The sequence below is a fragment of the Vombatus ursinus genome, unplaced genomic scaffold (assembly GCF_900497805.2).
Source record: "Vombatus ursinus unplaced genomic scaffold, bare-nosed wombat genome assembly UNPS02014821.1, whole genome shotgun sequence".
In the NCBI taxonomy this organism is placed as follows: domain Eukaryota; kingdom Metazoa; phylum Chordata; class Mammalia; order Diprotodontia; family Vombatidae; genus Vombatus; species Vombatus ursinus.
The window spans coordinates 31,725,794-31,748,039 of NW_020954599.1; the positions used below are offsets into that span (position 1 = coordinate 31,725,794).

The 22,246-nt window shown below is 39.0% G+C and overlaps 2 long non-coding RNA genes across 3 annotated transcripts in view; both read right to left on the reverse strand.

Moving 5' to 3' along the window:
• Positions 1-17,475, reverse strand: part of LOC114024485 — a 59,466-nt gene extending 41,991 nt beyond the window's left edge. The window contains exons 1-3 of one of the 2 annotated variants that reach the window (XR_003566903.1): positions 17,197-17,475; positions 11,951-12,029; positions 7,748-8,145 (exon numbers count right to left, since the gene is read on the reverse strand). This is a non-coding gene — a long non-coding RNA (uncharacterized LOC114024485). Of the gene's footprint in view, positions 1-7,747; positions 8,146-11,950; positions 12,030-17,196 lie in introns of those variants that run through there. The other variant, XR_003566902.1, reaches the window with a different exon arrangement.
• Positions 17,476-18,465: 990 nt separating this feature from the next.
• Positions 18,466-21,758, reverse strand: LOC114024486. The gene is made up of 3 exons (XR_003566904.1): positions 21,648-21,758; positions 21,095-21,199; positions 18,466-18,525 (listed from the first exon to the last, which is right to left on the reverse strand). It is a non-coding gene; the product is annotated as an uncharacterized LOC114024486 (long non-coding RNA).
• Positions 21,759-22,246: the final 488 nt, after the last annotated feature.

The following is a 22,246-nucleotide window of genomic DNA, read 5'->3' on the forward strand; positions in this document are numbered from 1 at the left end:
AGGTCTTCCTGACTCCAAGCCTGGTGCTGTATCCATTGCCCAATTATTTAGCTGCCCATTATAAATAATGTTCTAAATATGTTTGTTAAATAATGTTATAAATAGTGGGAGGGTGACGGCAGTGGTTTTTCAGGTCAGACTATTAAAGCTTATTTAACCCACACAATGGCTGAGTTTGTATATTTGCATTTAAAAATAAAAATACTATTGTTGCAAAACTAGTGATTAAACAAAGCAAAAAAATAAAAATGTTTGCATTTGAGCAAAGGTTGGTTTAGAGGAGGTTAAGAAAGTAGGCAGAGATGTTTATTCTGAAAGAAATTCAGGATACCTTAAAGGGTTTTGGATATTAATAAAATTGTTTTGTTATTGAATTTTATTTTCTTTTAAAACTTAATATTTTATTTTTCCTTCAGGCACATAAATTATGCATATGCATATATATATGTGTGTACACACACACACACATACTCACTACACATATTTGTCAGGTCTAAGATTTTTGCCACCTAAGATTGTACTGGTCAAATGTCACGTTGGTGTCTTCAAATTAAAATGTGATATATTTTACTGAAAAATTATCAGTTAGAATGATTGGATTCCCCTAATTTAATTGGGAATGATGGAGGATATCAGAATATTTTATTTACTTTTATTGGCAGCCAGACTTGTGGCATATCTTCTCTCCACATAAGTAGTATCTAAGAAAACATCTTATATCATTATCTCTTTTTTAATCCTTGTTCCTCACTGCATATACTGTTTTAGCATCCTGTGTATGAACTAGGTTTGGTTTGTATGTAATGGCTGTTGAGCAAATTTGAAAATAAGTGGGTTTGCAGCAGTCAGAATGAGAGGGGTAGCAGGCTTAGAAAATAGAGTGGGAAACTAACGGGCCATGGAACGGATGACTCATCACAGTTCAATGTTTCAGAAACAGCTCAGCTTGGCCAGCTGTGTACACAGGTCCAAACATTTCAGAAAACTAATCAATGCAAACTCCTAGTATGTGCCTGGAAAGGTAAGAGATAGACAGTTCTGACATGAAAATCCACCTAAGGAAACATATCTCTGTGACAGACGCCTACTCAGGGATTAAGGATGGAGAAGCAGATTAAGGTTACAGGAAAATCGTGGTAGAAGGACTAGTCAACAATAACCCACGTTTTAAAATCCAATAACCTTCAAAGAAGTTCAGCTGAATAGTTCCTTATGTTTCAAATTCAAAGGTAGACTTTTAAGCTTAATCATTTCCCACAACAGAGTATGCAAAATGTTCATGTCATACATGTGCCAGCCAACACCAACCCCATGTAAGGTGTGTTTTCCAGTAAGTATAACTCAAATGGCTCAAGCCCTTGATTTCAGGGTGAACTGAGCACCTCTGACATCAACCAATACAAGTCTAGCCTATAATAAAATAATAATAATAATAGATATAATAGAATAATAGAATTCTGGGCAAAAAACATCATAGACTTAGCAAAAACTTTTAAATGGAAAAGAAAAAGAAATTTTAAAAAACCAATCCAATAACACTACAAGCATCAGTAGCAACCTTTTCCCAAATGAATGTGTTCCCAGGAGAAAACACTGCATAAAAGCACTCACAGAATAAAAATAAGGCAAAAACAAATAAATACAAGGTAGTTGGAAGGGAGGGCACTAGCAACTGAGGGGTCAAGTAAGACTTGATATAGAAGGCTATCCTTGAGCTGTATTTTGAAGAAGAGGATTTCTACAAATTGGAATTGAGGGAGTATATTTTAGGGATGGGGAATGGCCAGTGCAGAGTTTCCAGAGGATGCTAAGAGGTTGTCATTTTTCCATGGTCACATAACTAGTATGTATCAGAGAAGGGCTTAAATCCAGATTTTTACCATGCCTCTATCCACTATTCCATGCTGCATCATATGTGAATTAAAATGAGTTAATAAGGGGAATAGACTAAAAAAAAAGATCGCTACATTTTGCTAGAACTACTGTCTAGGATAGGGTTTCTTGTTTTTTAAATTAATTAATTTATTTTTAGTTTTCAACATTCACTTTCACAAGCTTTTGAGTTTTAAATTTCCTCCCCCTCCCTCCCCTCTTCCCAAGATGGTGTGCAGTCTGATACAGGCTCTACATTTACATTTCTGTTAAACATATTTTCACATTAGTCATGTTGTAAAGAAGAATGAGAACAAATAGGGGGAACAGCAAGAAAGAAGAACCAAAACAAAACAGAAGAAAAAAAGAGCAAATAGCTTCGATCTGCATTCAGACTCCACAGTTCTTTCTCTGGATGAGGACAGCATTTTCCATCATGAGACTTTTGAAGATGGCTTAGATCCTCGCATTGCTGAGAAGAGCTAAGTCTATCAAAGTTGATCATGGCACAATGTTGCTGTTAATGTTTACTCCTGGTTCTGCTCACTTCATTCAGCATCAGTTCATGTAAGTCTTTCCAGGTTTTTCTGAAGTCTGCCTGCTCATTATTTCTTAAAGTACAACAGTATTCCATTACATTCATATACCACAACTTGTTCAGTCATTCCTCAATTGATGGGCATCCCCTCAATTTCCAATTCTTGGCCACCACAGAAAGAGCTGCTACAAATATTTTCGTACATGTGGGTCCTTTTCCCATTTTTGTGATCTCTTTGGGATACAGCCCTAAAAGTGGTATTGGTGAGTCAAAGGGTATGCACATTTTTATAGCCCTTTGAGAACAGTTCCAAATTGCTCTCCAAAAAGTTGAATCAGTTCACAGTTAGCAACGTGTGATAAGTATGATGTGGAACCTCAGAGTCGTTTTGATTTGCACTTCTCTAATCAATAGTGATTTAGAGCATTTTTTCATATGACTATAAATAGCTTTAATTTCTTTATATGAAAACTGCCTGTTCATATGGGATGGGATTTCTTAACATGGGGTTCGTGGACCAGATTAGAGGGGTTCTGTGAATTCAGATGGAAAAAAATTACATCTTTATTTTCACCAACTTCTAATTAAAATTGAGCATTTCCTTCTATTATGAATGTAGGTAATGAGTCATTACTCTGAGAAGAGATCCAGAAGATTCACCAGGCTATCCCCAAAAGTTAAGGACCCCTGAACTAGGACAAATAATGTCATCAGAAAAGATTTATGTCATGAGCTAGAAAGAAGTAAAAGAATACGATTCCGAGTAGGATTCACCAACTACACATTAAAGGAATTTCTCCATAGCCTTAGTCACCACCATGTTTTAGAATCTCAACCAAGGACAGATGCTTTTGGGATCCACAGTTCTTTAGAGGGAGTCCTACTAACTTGCTGCTGCTGTCAAATCAAATCATAGGGAAAAAAAGAGACAAAGAAATACTGTTTCTAAATAGGAAAACCTCTAAGCCACTTAAGGCACCCTAATAGTAAAAAATTATGCCCTCCTTCTTGGTTGAGTTACCAAATGCCTCTTTGTCCTTGATGCCCATCCAAATGTGAGCTGGTTGGGGGTGTTGGAAAAAGTTTGCAAATTAAAAAAAAATAACATCCAAAAACAGTTGGGCATGGTGATACACACCTGTAATCCTAGCCCCAGGGAAGCTGAGGTGAGCTCAGGAATTCTGAGCTACACTGGTCTAGGCCAATCAGGAGTCTACTCTGTTTGACATTAATATTGTGACCCCTTGGGAGCAAGGGACCACCAGGGTGTCTAAGGAGGTGTAAATTGGCCCAGATCAGAAACAAAGCACACCCAAGCTCCGGTGCTAATTAGCTGTGGGACTGGTTCCATGTTTACCCCTAATACTTTCATCCTGGGTGAGATGGGGAGACCCAGTCTTTAAAAAAAAACCAAATCAAACCGACCAACCAATCAAAACAAAACAAAAACCCAACCCCTATCAAATAGAGATGGAGGGGTTACAGGAATCATCCAAGGCATGAGGACAGCAGGCACCCCACAAATGATAAATTCAGAGTAATTCAGTTGGACTAGAACATTGAATATATGAAACAAATTAGTATATAATAAAACCAGAAAGGGATATTAGTGTCAGATTGTGACTGGACTTGAATGCTAGTTTTAAGTGACTTGCAATGCATATAGCAGACAACGAAGAACCACTGAAGGTTTTTTTTTGCTTGTTTGTTTTTTTGGTGGAGGAATGACATGGTCAGAGAAGTCCTCAGGAAGACTTTTTGTTGTTTGATTGTTTTCAGTAGCGTTCGACTCTTCGTGACCCTATTTGGGGTTTTCTTGGCAAAGATACCGGAGTAATTTGCCATTTTCTTCTCCGGCTTGTTTTACAAGTGAGGAAACTGAGGCAAACAGGGTCAAGTGACTTGCCCAGGGTCACACAACTAGGAAGTGTCTGAGGCCAGATTTGAACTCAGGAAGATGAGTCTTTCTGATCCCAGGCCTGGCACTTCATCCATGCGCCACCTAGCTTGCACTGTTTGTAGGCTGAGAATTCTGAGTGACATTTGTTCTTCTGTTTCTTTGGAACAGCATGGTAATATCTCACCTACATAAGTATTCTCATCTCTCCAATATGGTTAGCATGAAGGCAACACAAATAGTCACTGTTGGATGGCTTAGTGGCTAGAGCACTATACCTGGAATCAGAAAGACCCAGGTTCAAGTTCAGCCTCAGACACTTATTACCTGTGAATAAGTCATCTGTCTGACTTAATTTCCTCATCTGCAAAATGGAAATAACAGCACCTACCTCTGAGGTTGAGAGGATCAAACAAAATAATATCTGAAAAGTGTTTTGCACACCTTGAAGTGATAAATGCTAGTTATTATTACTATTATTACTTACAATACTTACAAGGGAAAAAAGAAAATATAATTTTTTTACATGTATGTACACATATTTTAGTACTTCAGTGTTGAAGTATATGTTACAGAAATCCACTTACGCTTAGGGTTCTTCTTCAGGCTAGGGCAGTCAGACCTAATAAAAGATAGGAGGAAGGAATACGTGGCCACTCTTGGTTGCCTGCCTTCAAGGCTTTTGGGACATTCACTTATCATGGGTCCCAAGAACTAGCAGGTCAAGGACATTTCAGATTCTCCAAAAAGTGAAAGGTTTCCTCTAAACTTACTTAATGTGTACCCTTGGGTAAGAATGTCATTGAAATAATGCATGTGACAGTAACGTTTGATATCTAGATATGCCTAGCAAGGCCACACTGAGCTGAAACTCATTTTTCTGTCCTGTATTTCATAATGAGTGAGAAACAAAGAGGTGAAAGGGTGAGCTGAGGGGATGAGAGCTGCGCCTGTTTTCTTCTCGTCTTTTTTATTTTCTGCTCACTTATCACCGAGTTCTCCTCCACAAGTTGTGTCTGACACAGAACTGACTTCTGTTGTGTGGGACTTACTCACACTTAGTGTTGTGGGGATCTGGGGCAAACGACTGACATCTTACTAATTTTACCATGGGTGAACCAATAAGATTTGAAAAAAACAAAACAAAACATGGTGGTTGGCATCAAGCAAATCTGTCACTGACATGCACAGGTGCAAATGAACATACCTCACTGTGCTGTAGAATAACAGCACTCAGGCACTGAAATAAAGTTTTGCTCTTTGAGAAATTCCTGTGGTTCAGTCTATCAGGCAAAACACACAAAGAAGAAACCATTGTCTGCATCCAAGTTTATGGTGTGAGCCAGCCTTGTTGGAATTATCTTTGGAAAACAAGTCTTAACATGACAAGTGAGAGATACTGTTTATGACTCAGTTGTTCAGTACTCTGAGATACTTGACAGTTTGATAACAAAGATGGAAAAAAAAAGTGATTTTTCCCCCTTCTTATTTTGATGGTAAGAAGTAGAGACTCACTAACCCTCTGGCAGGTGCAGATGTTTCCTGATTCAGAATAGTGGCAGAAGGCTATTGTTTCTAGAGAACCTTGTCAGGGTGAAGGGAAAGGCTGCTTAGAGATCACAGGGTTCCAGGATCCTAGATCCAGAGGTAAAAGGGATCTTAGAGATTATCTGGTTCAACCCCTTTATTTTACTGATGAGCAAACTGAGGCCAAAAGAAGTGAAGTGACTTGCCCAGGGTGATTCAGGTAATAACAAAGCTGCAATAGCATTTTTTTTTCTTTCTCCCACATGGGCCAATTTCTGAAAATCTGGTATTTAATTTTTAAAAATCCTAAACTTAATAATTAATGTTAAATGATTATACATAAATCTATAAGCTTTTATATTTACAATTTTAAAGGATGTATATTAATTTTAACAGAATTATAGCAACAACTTCTGTTTGTTTCCATGTCCTCTTCTGTTCTTTTTCTCTGTGTAATTCCTATCTTGTTGCTTTTATAATTTTATTACTATATTTTTGCATGGTTGCATTCTGTATGTTTTTATGATTCTACTTTTATTCTGTATTACTTCAAAGATTTCCCCATATTTCTTTGTATTCTCCCCATTTCTTAGGGCTCAATACTTCATCTAAATTCAATCCTAGGTTGGCTTTATCTGGAGCCTATATTGTAAGATAGAAAATATTTTTCTTTGGGCCCAAGGCCCCACACAACTGTTCCAAGACTATATTTTGGGTATTGAGAAAGCAAAGGAACTAGGAAATATTCTCAATGGAGCATTTAATTCCTACACCTTAAGCCAGTAGCAAAGCGTTCCATGTGATAGGAAGAAATGGTGCCTGCGAAGGATGACCTCTGAACTGTTACCCTTCCTAACTGTGGGACTGTATAAAACATGCCACAATCATGCCATCTAACATCTTCATTTTTACTTATCCAGGGCTTAAAAGTTTTCTCTCCTAACCAAACCCAAAACTTTTGTTTGTCAAATGCCTGCTTTTGCTTTGGAAGAGACAAATGGTGATGGGGCTTGTGAAATAAGGAACATGCACACACACATAGAGACAGAATATTTATGAGCTCTGGAGTGACAGAAGGTGAACATGGAATGGAATAAGCATTTTATATAGTGCCTACTATGTGCCAGCTCCTGTGCGAAGTGCTTTTCCAATATTATCTCATTTGATCCTCACAACAACCCTGTGAAGTAGATACCATTATTCCCATTTCACAGTTGAGAAAAGTCAGATAAAGGTGAAGTGACTTGTCCTGGGTCACACACACCAAGTAAGTTATCTGAGGCTGAATTTGCACTTAGGTCTTCCTGACTTGAGGCCCAGAAGTCTATATATTGTGCCACCAGAAAAAAAAAATCCTATATGAAAAAGTTTTAGCTGAGAAACTGACTGAAAAGAAAGTTAAGACCCCCAACAATGCAAGGCAGAGCAGCTTTAGCTATAAAGCACAGAGGGAACAGATTAATCTCTCTCCCAGGCCATTTGAGGGTAAATTTCTTATTCCTTTGTCCTGAAGAAAAGTTATTGTGATTTTATTCGATACAAAGAAGGAACAGTGAATGAAAGATTGAAGCATTTATTAAGCACTTAGCAGGTGAAAAACATACACTCGTCAAAAAGACTATTTTATGGAGAACTCACAGAGGGCAAGCGGTCTCAAGAAGTGATACAAGGACACGCTCAAGGTCTCTCTTAACTCTGGAATTGATTGTGTGACACGGAGACACTGGCACAGGACTGCCCAGCACAGCGTGCCCTTATCAGAGAAGGTGCTGTCTCTATGAGAAAGGAGAACTGAAGCAACTCAAAAGAAATGCGAGATGCGCAGATTTAAAGAACCCACCCCAAATGTTCACACGGACTGTTTGTGCCTGACTTGTGGTAGAGCATTCTGAGCTCATGTTGGTTTGATCAGCGACAGTCGGACACACTGAAACTTGACTCTAGCAGAGCGATGTCATTTTGGTCCTCTTCTAGAACAAAGGACAACAATCCACCATGTGCACAAGCCAGTGCTAAGTATTGGGGATTCAATTAGAAAAGTTAAGGTAGTCCCTAGGGGCTCCTGTAGGGAGCCTCATAGAGCCTCCTAACAGAGGAAATAGGAAGACAGAGAGAAGGTGTCAGCTGCAACTGAGATGGAGACAGCCATGGTCCTTAGGATGCAGTAAAGCAGCTATTAATGCCTCTTCTCTTATTTAATGTCATTATTAAATGTTGCCAGGATCCGAGGGGAGACGTGGTGGTGGAGGTGGTTTGACTTCCCAGGCACCTGGTACCTACTGTCTTCTGCTGCTCAGGTGCCCTGCCTGTCCTGTATGTGACAATGACCAAAAATGACCAAAACCACGTCAATTAACACATCCTCCTGACTCCATCCTTACATTCATATTTTTTTGTATAGGGACAGCATGGCACAGTGGATGAAGGTTGAGCCCTGAGTTTGGAAACCTGGTTTCAAATCCCGCCTCTGTCATATATTAAACTTTATGACCATTGGCACATCATTAACCCTTTCAGCCTCAGTTTCCTCAACTGTAAAATGGGAATCATAAAGGCAATAGTTCCTACTCCACTGGGTTGTTGTGAGGTTCAAATGGGACAGACAAGGGATATAAACTATTTTGCAAACCTTAAACCACTATACAACTTTCAGTTATTATTATAGCACTAAACACTTCCCAAGCCCTTTCGATTTACTCCTAAAGGGCATTGGGAGACCCAAAGTATAGGTATGGGGCAAAGGGGAAAAACAAGGGATAAGGAAAAAAAGAAATGCACTAGAAAAGGGATGAGGGAGACATGATATGAAAAGAAAAGAAATACATATATATGGTGGGGAACGGAAGAGTCACCAAGATGTCTACACAAGTCCAATAGATAAGGACATTGGGTTGTTAGCTTTAGTGAGGGTCTAACCCTGACAGCATGGACACTTTAACCTGCTTGATTCCAACCCACATGGAGTCCTGGGGAGCCTGCTTCTGGGTATGTGTAATGGAAGGACCCTCTCTTCCATTTCAGAGTACATACTGGTATCCTCTGACAACTTCCTGTCAGCTTACTTCATGGTGATAAAAAGCCTTTTAATTGGCTGCTGAGCCAGAACTAAGTGTGCATAAACATGGAGCAGGCAGACAACCTCTCATTCCCTTCTCTGCCCTTAGTGAAGAGGTCTCCTTGTTGTGTGCTGCTGTGGCTGGGGGCGGGAGAGTAGAGGGTGGAGGGGACCACCCCCCACTCAAGGCACAGAGAGAGAAGCCCCTTCTCAACTCAGCTGCTATAGTCATGGCATCACCTTCCTGATGTCATGGTCCTCTTCGAGAATGAAGGACAAATAGCAACAACAATGTGTCTATGAATACATGGCACCTGTTTGTTTATTCTGTCCTGGTTCAATAAATTCAACAGATATTTATTAAGCATCCACTATGTACTGTACTAAGTGCTGGGGATACAAAAAGAGGCAAAAGACAGTCTTAGGTAAATGTATATCCAGGAGCAGAGTAGACCAGGTTAGCAACTTTGTGAACGTTAAAACGTCAGAACTACCACTAGAAATCCAGCAACTTGAGATGGTAACAAGGGTCTGCCAGGAGCCCAGCAGGCAAGTCTGTTGAAGACTCAGCCCTGGGAAGTAGTCTGCTTGACTGAGAATTCACAGCCAAACAGAAGGATGACTCATCCTTTGGGTATGCCAGGCCCAAACATGAACTTGATGGGGCACTGTGCTGTGGAAAGAAAAGAACTCCCAGTGCCAGGACTCCTAACACCTTAGTTTCAGTACTTTTGTGCTTCAAGTGTGGGTCTATGAGGAAGCTTATGCATGTGGGTCAGCTGTTTGGCATGGAATGTTGTGAACCCATCATTTTAAGTCTGAACCAACTGCATAGTCAATAAACACTTATTAAGCCCTACTCTGTGCACCGTGCCCAGCCACAGGGATACAAAGACAGGCAAAAGACAGTCCTTGCCCTGAAGGAGCTCACAATCTAACGGTGCAAGACAACAGAGAAAGAGAAGCTGAAAGGGGGAGAGAAGAAGGAATGGAGAGTACCCTGTTTCGGGACATGACGAAGTCTGGCAGCCTGGTGGGAAATGATGAGGTGTCTGCCTTGGGCTGATTGCTGTTATAGAGAGGATATGGGAGGAGCCCTCTGATGTCCACCCTCTACCCTCTTCAATCAGAGGGAGAGAAAGGCCCCAGAGTTAGGAAGTGCAGAGAAGGTAAGAGTCTCAGTTGATTTGACCTAGCAGGAAGATGAGTTTCTGGAGACAACAGTAAAGTCCACGTGAACAACCAGGTGGGAAATAATGGGGTGTCTACATTGAGTCCCCTCCTTAAATAAAAAAAATAAATAAATGAATAAATGAATGAATGAATGAATGAATGAATAAAGAGAGGATCTGGGAGGGGCTCTCTATTTTAGGATGCTCTTCCCAGGAGGTGAGTGTTTGCAGAGGGTAGAGGGCTCCTTTTTTTTGGCCCTATATTACTGTACTTCAGATTCTGTTGTACTTTCTCAGTAAATATCCCTTTGCAAAAGCTAATTGACATTAGGGAGACTAAATGGTTAAATATTGGGGGGAACTCAATGGATAGGTACTCAGGAGCAATAGTATTTGAAACCACCTCCAACATCTCAGGGTGACCCCGTGTATCTTGAGGGGAGCAGTAATTAGATGCCCCCATTTTTTTTTTTTTTTTAGTTTTAGGCAATTGAGGTTAATTGACGTGCCCAGGGTCACACAGCTAGTAAGTGTCAAGTATTTGGTCTGAGGCCGGATTTGAACTCAGGTCCTCCTGACTTCAGGGCCGGTACTCTATCCACTGTGCCACCTAGCTGCCCCCAGATGCCCCCATTCTTTAGCTGGTTCTTCTAGTGAGTTAGGAGAGTGATCCAAAAGCCTGGAGTACACTCTATGCCTGTTCTTTATTTAGTTCCAAAGTTAGTCAATTAGAGATTGATTATGATATGACATTATCACAATTTTATTTTTCCTGAAATAATAATTTACTGATGATGACTGGGGAGGCAGTATTGTGCGCTGGGGCCTCATTTATTGCCTCAGTTCTGCCAGTAATTAGCTGTGTGGCCTTGAGCACTTCCTTCACATCTCTGGTCTCATCTACAAAATTAAGGGTTACATGGAATGACCTCTAAGTTTTCTTCCAGCTCTGACATTTTATGATTTCAGTGCTCTGATATTTGGGGATGAAGAACTTGGAAATACAGCCCCAAATGAGTGTGTGTGTGTGTGTGTGTGTTTGTGAAGTGTTTACTATGCGCAAAGCACTGAGATACAAATAGAAAAGCAAGACAGTCCTTGATCTCAAGGAGCTCACCTTCCAGGAGGAGACAACACTTTGAGGAGATGAAAGGCCTTGGGCAAAGCAGATAATAGTTATTTCCACCAAAAAATCTTCTGTTGTTAAATCATTTGACAATACTAAGGACTTTTGTAGTGAGAATGTTCTCTTCTCTGGCTGTCTATTTATCCAAAATACTTACATTTTGTTTTGGCATGATACAAGCCCCCAATATACTTCCAGTTAATGTAAAATTCCTACAAATAGCCAAGTAAAACTAATTAAAGGAGCAATTGTGACTAATGGGGCATGGAACCATACATTTTTAGTATACTTACACTTAACTAGTTTTCTATTGTTTTTGAAGGAAAGGATGACTATATGCCCAAAAGGTAATACCAAAATCGTCCATTTTTTTAAAACTGAGTTTTGTTGCTGTGTAAAGTTATGGCATGATTTTACCAGTGGAAATGACACTAAAGAAGAGGCAAGACCACCTGCTTTGCCACTGAACCCTAAGGGACCATGGGATCTTTCCATCTGACCTGCAGCTGAAACCTTCCCTAAGTCTGGGCTCCCCTATCAGAATGTAAACTACCTGAGAACAAGGATTGTCTCAATTTTCCATTTGCATCCCCGGCACTTGGATACAGGAAATGCTGACAATCTGTAAATGCTTATTCCCCCCCTCCCCTTCCCCCAGTAAACATTTATGTAGTGCTTTAGGGTTTACAAGATTCTTTACAGAACAGCAAAGTCTCTTAGCTTACCGCAATTGGAACAAGTATGGTATTTTATTATGTCCTACCTTTTCATGATGGAGTTTTTGATCATATGCTGACATGGAGCCACAAACATCTGAGTTCAAATCCTACCTCTGACAGCAGCTGTATAAACAAGGAAAAGTCATTTAACCTCTTTAAAACTCAGTTTCTACATCTGTACAAATATAAAATGTGGCTCAAGGGGCAGCTAGGTGGCACGGTGGATAGAGCATTGGCCCTGAATTCAGGAGAACCTGAGCTCAAGTCCAGCCTCAGACACATAACACTTACTACCTGTGCGACCCTAGGCAAGTCACTTAACCCCATGGCCTAGCAAAAACACAAAAAAACAGAAAAAATGTGTGGCTCAAAGGAAGATATGTATGGAAAATGCTTTGAGAATTTTAAAGTCCTATATAAATGTCACTTACAATTGTTTTCTCATTGATTCAGTAAGAATTTAGGATGATGTACCTTGAGCTTTGGACTCAGAGAACCTGGATTCAAATATCTCTGCCATTTACTGCTTATATGACCTTGGTCAAGTCATTTCTCTAGGCTACAGTTTTCTCACCTGTCTATAGGGTCTCCTCTGGCTTTATATGTATGATGTTGTAAAATCTTCAGCTAACCCCATTTTCCATCATACTGTTTTACAATCTTCCCAAGTTTTTATTCAGATACGTAGAAGCAATTGATTGAAATGAGATGAAAATGAGATTTTAAAATATTTATAATTTATAAGAAGTTGTAAAATTTTTAAGTACAAGGAATAATAAATGAAAAAGAATTACGTAGTAGAGCAGATTATGTAGCAGAGCAGATTATTAAAAAATAAATTGTGATTTTTTTTCTCTCCTTTTTTTGTCTTTCAAAATACTATTTGTTGTATGGGAGGCTCTTTTGGAGGGGGAAGAGAAGAAATACTGAGAGGAATTATGGTAATGGAAAAAAATGAAGCAATAAAAACTTATTTCAAATAACAACTTAGAACTTTTCAACTCTGTTGTCAATTACTTTAAGATTTCTATTATAATCAAGACCCTGGAAATCTGGATTATTCAGTCACTGACTCTTTCCCAAGTTAAGCTGATCTCCATTTCCTTGGCCAACTGGGGAAACAGCCCCTACAAAACTGTCAACATAGCTCCGACAACTTCCCGAGTGTTATGTTCCTAACACTTTGATTTCCTTCCATCCTTAAGTTTACAAATAAAGATGTCTGCTGTAAAATATTTGTAAAAGCCTACCCCTTCTCTCCTTCTGCCTTCATCAAAAGAACATTTAATGTGTGTGGAATATTCTCAGAAATGTTTTGTAGAGATGAGAAATAGAAGGACGGCCCATTAGTTATGAATGGGGAGGCATACAAATGAAATGCTCCAAATCAAACCAACACATGCTTTTATACCTTGTGACTTCAATGCAAAGGCAGGGTGATATAGGATGGTGAAAAATATGTTGGGAAACATAGTTCAGTAATAAGAAATGCAAAAGGCTAAAGCTTGTAGGCTATAAATCTTATGCTGTATAGATCATGAATACTTTTTTCGAAAAGAGGAAACTGCTTTAGAGTTGGAAGAGACCTCAGAAGTCATGTAGTATAGAAGTGTCAAACACCTGGTCCACAGGCCACATGCTGGACCCAGATTAAGGTGTAATTAGGAAATATTTAACAAAATAAATAAAAATACAACGGAACATGATGTTAATATGTGGTTTTCTAAGTCACTATGTGGCTCTCAGGGTTGACGTGCTGGTTTACAGACCCCAGTTTCTATTTGAGTTTGACACCACTGATTAGTACAACTCTCATTTTCCAGATGAAGAGACCAAGGCCCAGAGAGGCTGCCCAACATAACACAGGTAACAAGTGACAAGAGATGGGATTAGAAGCCAGATGTTCTTGACTTCAAGTTCACAAAGTCATTTATAAAAAAACCACACACACACACATATCATTTTGTGTGTGTGTGTGTGTGTCTGTCTGTCTGTCTGTATACTCCCACACCCATATGGAACTGAGGCCCTCTGATTCCAGAGCCATCATCATTCTACTCCCCCAGTGGGATCATATGATGTCACAAAAAATGAAACTGATTATAATCTAATGGACAGAAAACAGTGAGTTACTGACATGAGAGTAATTTTTTTCTTATTTTTTAAAATTTTTTTTTATTATTTTATTTTGATTTATCAACAATCACTTCCATTTTGAGTTCTGAGAGTAATTTTTTAATCCGTACATAGTCAGACTACTAATTTGTTAGAGCAAAAATAAAAATCAATTCCAACCTAGAAAAAATAATAAAAATATGACGTACAATTGAGGGAACTCCAATACGAACATTTAAACCAACTGTTTAAATTTGTCAAACAAAGAGACACGGCCGTCAAGGGCAATACCAGTTCAGAATATTAAGCTGTCTCATAGACTTGAGACATCATGGTACAAGGGAAGAGCCATAGCTTAGGAATTAAAAGGCCTGGATTCAAATCCCACCTTTGAGACTTACTATCTGTGTGACCCGGACAAGTCATTTAACCTGTGAGGGCCGCATGTTTCATTATCTATAAAATGAGGGAGCTGGACTTCAAGGAGCCTCTGGAGAGATCTTTCCCAGCTCTAGGTCCATGATTCTATAAGGTTATAGCTTCATAAAACAGTTTTAGAGGAAAAAAAGTTTAGAGGGGAAAAAAGCAGTGGAGGAAAACAGAACTTTAAAGAAAAGGTTTCTTTTTTCAGGCAATTGGGGTTAAGTGACTTGCCCGGGGTCACACAGCTAGTGAGTGCCAAGTGTTTGGTCTGAGGCTGGATTTGAACTCAGGTCCTCTTGACTTCAGGGCCAGTGCTGCTGGATTTGAACTCAGGTCCTCCTGACTTCAGGGCCGGTGCTCTATCCACCGCAACACCTAGCTGCCCCTAAAGAAAGGTTTTTGAGAGAACTAATTAAGCCAGATTAACCTAAGAGCACTGTAGAATTGGAAGGGCAACAAAGTCACAAAAATGGAAAAGATCTTCAAAAAGGTTTCTAACAAACTGTTTCGGCTTTTGCTGAGAATCAAGATACCACATTGGGACTCTAATACAGGCTGTATAAAGAAGTAGAATTCGACCAAAAAAAAAAAAAGATAAGAAGACGGGTTGGACTAGACCAAGTATACATGTTAAAGGTGACATAATTTTGAGCGACTGATTCTTGAGATCTTTCAAATAGGGAGAGATACCAAATGCTTAAGAAAAAAAAATCATATACCTTATTATTACCTCCAAAAGCAGCTAAGAAAAAAAAAAATCAACGTCCACTGAACTACATTCCTGCTTTCTCATCTTTACAAAACGTTTCTGAGAATGCTCCACACACATGAAATGTAGCCTTGATGAAGGCAGGAGGAGAGAAGGGGTAGGCTTTCACAACTATTTTATATTAAACATCTTCAGAGTCCCACAATTGCCTGAAATGGGCAGAAAATACAAGAGCCCATTATGAGCTTGATAAATGTCAAATATCAAAAAGTAGTAGTACAAAATGCAACCTTAAATTTGCTCCAACAAAGTGGCTCCCACACCTACGTTAAAATCATACAGGATTCATCAAAATATTATCAGAGATACCTTGTTTGATTACTCTCTTGATTTTTAATATCAAATGAGCCCTAAAGCAGGATACCTGTAAGGGGAAGACGATCATAGAGATGTCTAGAACACCCCAAATCAAAGATGGACTCCCAATGGACAGTGAGATAATCCAGACACTCTTCTTGTCTAGTAATATTGGGCTGATTGCAAAAAAATCCAAGGCTCATTATTTTTTCTTAAATAAGATTCATAATCACTGAAAAGAATTTGGCCTAATCATCCACACGGGAAAACCAAGTGGATAAACAGCATGCAGACTATGATGTGAAGTCATTACTCATTGACCTTTACCATCAATATATTTCATGTGTATGTATATGTATGTAGATAGCTATATCTAAATATTAATATATAGAACATATCTAAATATATCTAAATTTAGATAATCTACATCTAGACATAAAACATGTATCTATTATACACTTATATTATATTATAATTATGTTAATTATAATAGATTATGTGTATATTTTAGAGATTTAGCTATTAGATATAACATTTATATCTATGCTATACATTCATTACATATTTAGATAATATATACTATATATCTATTATATATTCACATTATATATCAAAATATATTTATTTATATATCTAGATATATGGAGGGATATCTAGGTATATAAAGATATATTTAAAGATATTTTAAAATATAACTATTTATTTAGATATGGATGTCTAGATCTATGTAGACATATTCTACATACAGATATCCATATGTGTATATATGGAACTAGATATACATAAAAATATACCTCTATATAGTCTACCTATATAAATACATAGATATAAATATTTATATTCTATATGCAGATTATCTATATATACATATACATTGAAGGGAAAAGATATTATATACAGCATACCCCAAAAGCTTTAGTGCAGTTTTAAGCTTTAATAGGATATATTTAATAGTATATATATTTACTTGTATATATAATACAACATGTTTGTATAACATATCTATTATATTTCGATATAAGATGGGTCTTTGCTTGCAGGGTCAAAAGGCTTTCAGCTTCTAAAAACCCCATTCCCTTTTATATGCATATATAAGTACACACAGATATGCACAGATATGTAGATAACCTAGATGTCTCCTATACATTTAAATATATAAATGTAAATATATGGTATGCATGTATATGTATGTATACACACACGCATGCATGCATGCATACATACACATGCATACACAATCATGGTGTGCTTGGCCAGGAGTTCAGGAAGACCCGAGTTCAAATTTGCCCTTAGACACTTATTGCGTGACCCTTGCCAAGTCACTTAGCCTGTTTCCCTTCTTCCACTGGAGAAGGAAATGGCAAACCACTCCAGTATCTGCCAAGAAAACACCATGGATAGGATGATCCATGGGGTCAAGAAGAGTTGGACACAACTCTACACACCCACCCACCCACATATATATATGTATATGCACATATACATACATATGCATGTATGTGTATGTGTGCATGCAAGCATGTATATATACATACACTATACCTCAATATATGAATATTTGGTAGATATATACATATATAATAACATAAATATATAATCTAACAAATTTGCATATCTATGCATATGGAATACAAATGTCTATCTCTTCCTAGCCAGGGGGTCAGACTTCATTTGCGAAATCAGTACCTTAACGACGCTGAGATTCTCCCTGAAACAAAAGCTCATTTTGGGATGGCCGCAGGGGTGATGGGGGAAGTTTGCTGTCACGCCCGTAACAGGGAGGTTATGAACAGAACATATGAGAAAATAAATAAAAAGGAGGTTTTTCTTTCCAAGTCCAAACTACTGGTGACTCCATCGGTCAAGGAAAAGGAGGAATCCGGGATTCGCACTATTCGGTTCAAACCCCGTTTGCGGGCTCCGGCCCTGCGCGAGGCGTCCTCTCCTCCCCCCCAACCCCGGGCTCCAGGGACTACAGCTGCTCTGGGGCCGCAGCCCCGGCACCGGCTCCTTGGGCGGCTGCGCGCGCACGCCCCGTAGTGCGCCCTCACGCACGAAGGGCGGTGGAGCGCACGCACGCACGCGCACGCTCCCACGCTCTCAAGCCGGCACGCAGGGCCGCCGGAAGAAGAGCTTGGGCGGCTGCCCGAGGGAGCGCAGTTGCTCCCGCCTCCTGGGCCCTGGCTGGCCCCACGTGCTGTGGCGCCTCCGCCCTCGGCACGTTGATGAGCCCGGGCCGGGATGGACGCGGGCTGTGCGGTCTCCCTTCCCCGAGAAAGGGACCCCGGAGAGGAGAGGGGCGTGCGGGGTACCCTGAGCAGAGAGCTGCTCATCCCAGGGTGGGGGAGGGGAGCGGAAGAGGACGGACCCAAACCTGGGGTGGGTGGAGGGGAGAAGGGATGAGCTCATTGAGGGGGTGGGGTGTAGAAAAGGATGCGCTCACCACAGAGATAGGGACGAGCAGGAACAGAGGCTCAGAACTGGGATGGGGGAACAGAAGTGACTGGGATGGGGCTAGAATTTCATCAGATGGATGGGGGACTAGCAGAGGATGAGCTCATCAGAGGGACAGGGGTGGGGGAAGAAAAAGATGGGCTCATCACAGGGATGCAGGGTCAGAAAAGGATGGGCCAATGACAGGGATGCTGTGCCAGAAGTGAGTGAGCTCATCAGAGGTATGGGGGAGGGGTGGCACATCAGAGGAATTGGGGCTAGAAAAGATGAGCTCATCAGGATGGGGGTAGGGAGGGATGAAAAGGATGCACTCATCCTAGGGATGGGAGGTGTGCAGAAAATGGGCTCGTCACAGGGATGAGGGGCCAGAAAAGTAAGTGGGTTAAGGATGAGATTTTCCCCTCTTTCCTCCTTCCCTTTATTTCCCCCCCTCCCCTTTTCCTTTTCCTCTTTTTGTTTTCTTCATTTTTGTTTTCCTTCCTTTCCTCCTTTGGTTTTCTTCTCTTTTTTTCTCTGTTTGGTGTTCTTTTTTTCCCTCTCTGGCTTTCAACATAACATCATCTGTATATAAGAAGAAAAATACTTAACATTTATGTAACTCTTTAAGGTTATTTATGTAACCTTATTTCATGTATGTGGCATTATATATAAATATATATTTTAATATCAAGTAATATCTAAAATATGGACAGTAACAGCATTTACCTTGCAGAATTGTGATTTTCAGATGAGAATAGATGTAAAGTGTTTTGCAAAGAGCTTAAAGAGCATATATACATGACTATGTATGTTAATGTATTATGAATATATCACATAAATCTATTATATATTGCATATATACAATATATTCGTTTGAATCTTAAAATAGCTCTGCAAGGTAGATGCTATTATTATTTCTATTTTACAGATGAAGAAACAGGGTAAGGAAAATAAATGACTTGTCCATTGTCACTCCCTTAAATTAGTGTCTGAGGCAGGATTTGAACTTAGGTTTTTGTAACTCCCAAACCATCACTGTATTCATTGTACCACCTAGCTGCCTCTGTAGCTCCAAAATAATAGATATTTCAGCCTTCCTTGTCTATACTTGTTTGCTTAATTTTTAAAAAATTATGTCTAACATTTCTAAAACTGAGTTAATGATGGTGAAAGTAGGTATCTTTGCTTTCACCCTGTTCATAGTTGGAGAACTTCTAATATTTGTCAACACATATACTGCTAGCTTTTGGAGTCAAATGCTTTAAAAATCTCATGAATGAAAAATTCTTTTAATGGATGAAATATCTTAGGCTTTTTCTCTTTATAAGATCACATTGTTTTCATGTTTAGTACTGATGTCATTATAAAATTTTCTAATAAAATATTCTTGCACTTCTAATGTAAATTCTATTTAATCATTATAATATATACTGTTGTACTTTATTTTCCAATATTTTCATATTTTTACACATATTAATGATAGTGGTCTTTAGTTTTCTTTGTTTGCTGTAGTTTTATTATGCTGGGAATCAGGACCATATTTATATTCTCAAAAGAATCAGGTAAAATGTCACCTTTCTCTATTAAAAAAAAATTGTGGTATATTTTTAAAAAATTCTGTGAAGGAAAAAATTCACTTGTGAATATACATCCTGGTCCATATAGCATATGAATATTAATTGTTAAAGGATTTAAAATAGCCTCTTAGTACTCCTATGGCTATATTCTATAAATGTTATATATTTTATCAATATCTTTATGATTTTTTCTATAATTTGATCTGTAAGTAAACCTTTATTTAACATAATTTTAGTTTGTACCTAAGCCTGCATCTTTTGGCTCTGTTTCTCTTATTGATAAATTTTTATTGCTTTTTTAACTGAGATGAAAGGCTTTGGTATATAGCGGATAGAGAATTAGCATAACCAGGAAGACCTAGGTTCAGGTCCTGTCTCTGACATATACAGACTGTGTGACCCTGAGAAGTCACTTATTCTAGCCCTCTAAAATGTAGAAAAGGTGCCAGCCTGCAGTGGCAAAGAGGAGTTTCCTCACCAATGAAATCATAGAACGATCCCTATTATCTGATAATATGATATTTAACTTTTCTGCCTTTTGTCACTAGTATGTATCTTACAGCATTATCAGTTTTTATAAATGTTCCATGTGCATTTGGAAAAAATGCATAATATTTTTCCATATTCTTTCCATAAATAGATATCAAATTCAATTTCTTGAGCACTCTATTTGGGACTGCAAATTATTCCTTTTTTAAAAAATTTATCATACTCTTTGTACAGTGGCATTAGGGGATATTTGGAATCACTGGTATAGGGAGCGTATGACAGAGTTGGAGGTATGATGGAGAAAGAGATTTGAAATGGTTAAGGGAGAACTTGAGAATTTATCCATTTGAATCCCATCCTTCAATATGATAGGAATTGCTTCTGTGTTGAATGCAATGTAATAATAATAATAAGCATAATACTAGCTAGCATTAAATAGCACTTTAAGATTTGCAAAGTGACTTGAAAAGACTTGCCCACGGTTTTGTTACCAAATATCTTTATAGTTTTCTATTTGGTTCATTTCCACACTTATTCAAGTTTTGAAACATTCCAGGAAAGAAGATCCTCTTTTAACTTTCTAGCCAGAAATCCCTCCCTTCCACATCCCTGAAATCATTATAATTATAGAATCATAGGATTGAGATGGAATTTAAGAGATCATCTGCTTTTACGTAAGGGATTTATCTATAATCCTAGGAAGTCATAGTCTTAAACTAGGCCATTCTAACCAGAATTCATAAAATCATAGATAATAGAACTGTAAAGGGCCTCAGTGTTTGTAGGTAAGAAAACTGAGACTTACCCATACTAGCTGTGTGACCTTGGGCAAGTCACTTAACCTCGATTGCCTCACTAAAAAAAAAAAAAAGAAAACTGAGACTTAGATGAAAGGATTTACCCAAGGTCACACAAGCAGAAAGTGGTAAAACTGGGATTGGAACCAACATCCTGACTTCTGTTTCTTAGCCCTGTCCCATTTCCACAATGGCATGCTGTTGTTCTAAATTCTAAGACTGGTTCTCTTTACAGATGCATAACACAGCTTGATAGGATTTAGAATGTTTGCCAGCATCAGCTCTTACCCTTGAGATTCTAACTCAGATGTTGAGGGTTGAATGACCCGCAGAAGAAACTGATTAGGTGAATCCTCAGCAATTTCCAGTGGGATAGGTGAGAAAGGAGGGGTCCTAAATAATTCAGAATTCAGAAGTTTGTTTTAAGTATTTGGGAAGTGAAAATGGGTATTCGTTTATCAGTGGTTATTGATTATATACTCTACTGAGTTCTGCTCTAAGACTTCATCGTGGCCTGAAGTTTCATTGCCGGAGGTTATGCCAGCAGAATGTAAGCTCGGGAAGATCCTGCCAAGTGGACAGACTTTGGATATAGACTTACTAACATCTAGCCAATGAATTTGAAATTAGGAAGACCTGAGGGGTGTGTTCAGGGAGGACTAGCTCCTCTGCTGTGAGGACTTGTGGAGCCCTTTTCAAGGCTGCTCATCCACCTTTGGTGTTTTCCTGGCACTCAGCTCTCACCTGTGGCTCTAAGAAGCATGCACAGCTGCTGTATCCTGGTAAAACCATCTCAGCAGACAGCCTGAACCAAGCTGAGGGAAACAGAAAGATGGCAAACCTGTTGGTGAGTTAGGAGAGTGTCTTCCCCAAGCTTATGAAAACTTCTCCCCAGGCAGAATGGGTAGATGAGAACAATTTGTTCCAATGACCATGAAGGCAGCTGAAGCAGGTGCTGTGCAGTGCTTAAAGCTTGGTCAGACATCAAAGAAGCCAAGGTCTTCCACTGCATCCCAAGCTATCTCCTGACTTTTGTCTTGCCACTGGACTTTGATATCTCTGGAAGAATGAGTGAGGCTAATGACTTTGTGCAACTTAGTCTTACTTAAATACAATTCATATGCAAGTTAAGACATTACCCTCCTGACATCATTGTTCCTCTTGGAAGGGAAGGATGAACAAAAACAAAGGAAGAACTGAGTTCAAATCCCATCTTAGATGCTTATTAGTTGTGTAACACTGGGCAAGTGACCAGAGGTCTCATTTCCTCATCTGTGAAGTGAGGGGATAGGGCTCATTAAGTTTTTAAAGTCCCTTCTAGGTCTAAATCTCTAATGACCATGTACATCTGTTATCAGAGAACAACCTTAGTTGGATTCAGATAGGCTCATCTCTAAAAGAGTGCATTTGTTGAGCAGATAAAAGAGCAGCAACTCGTGA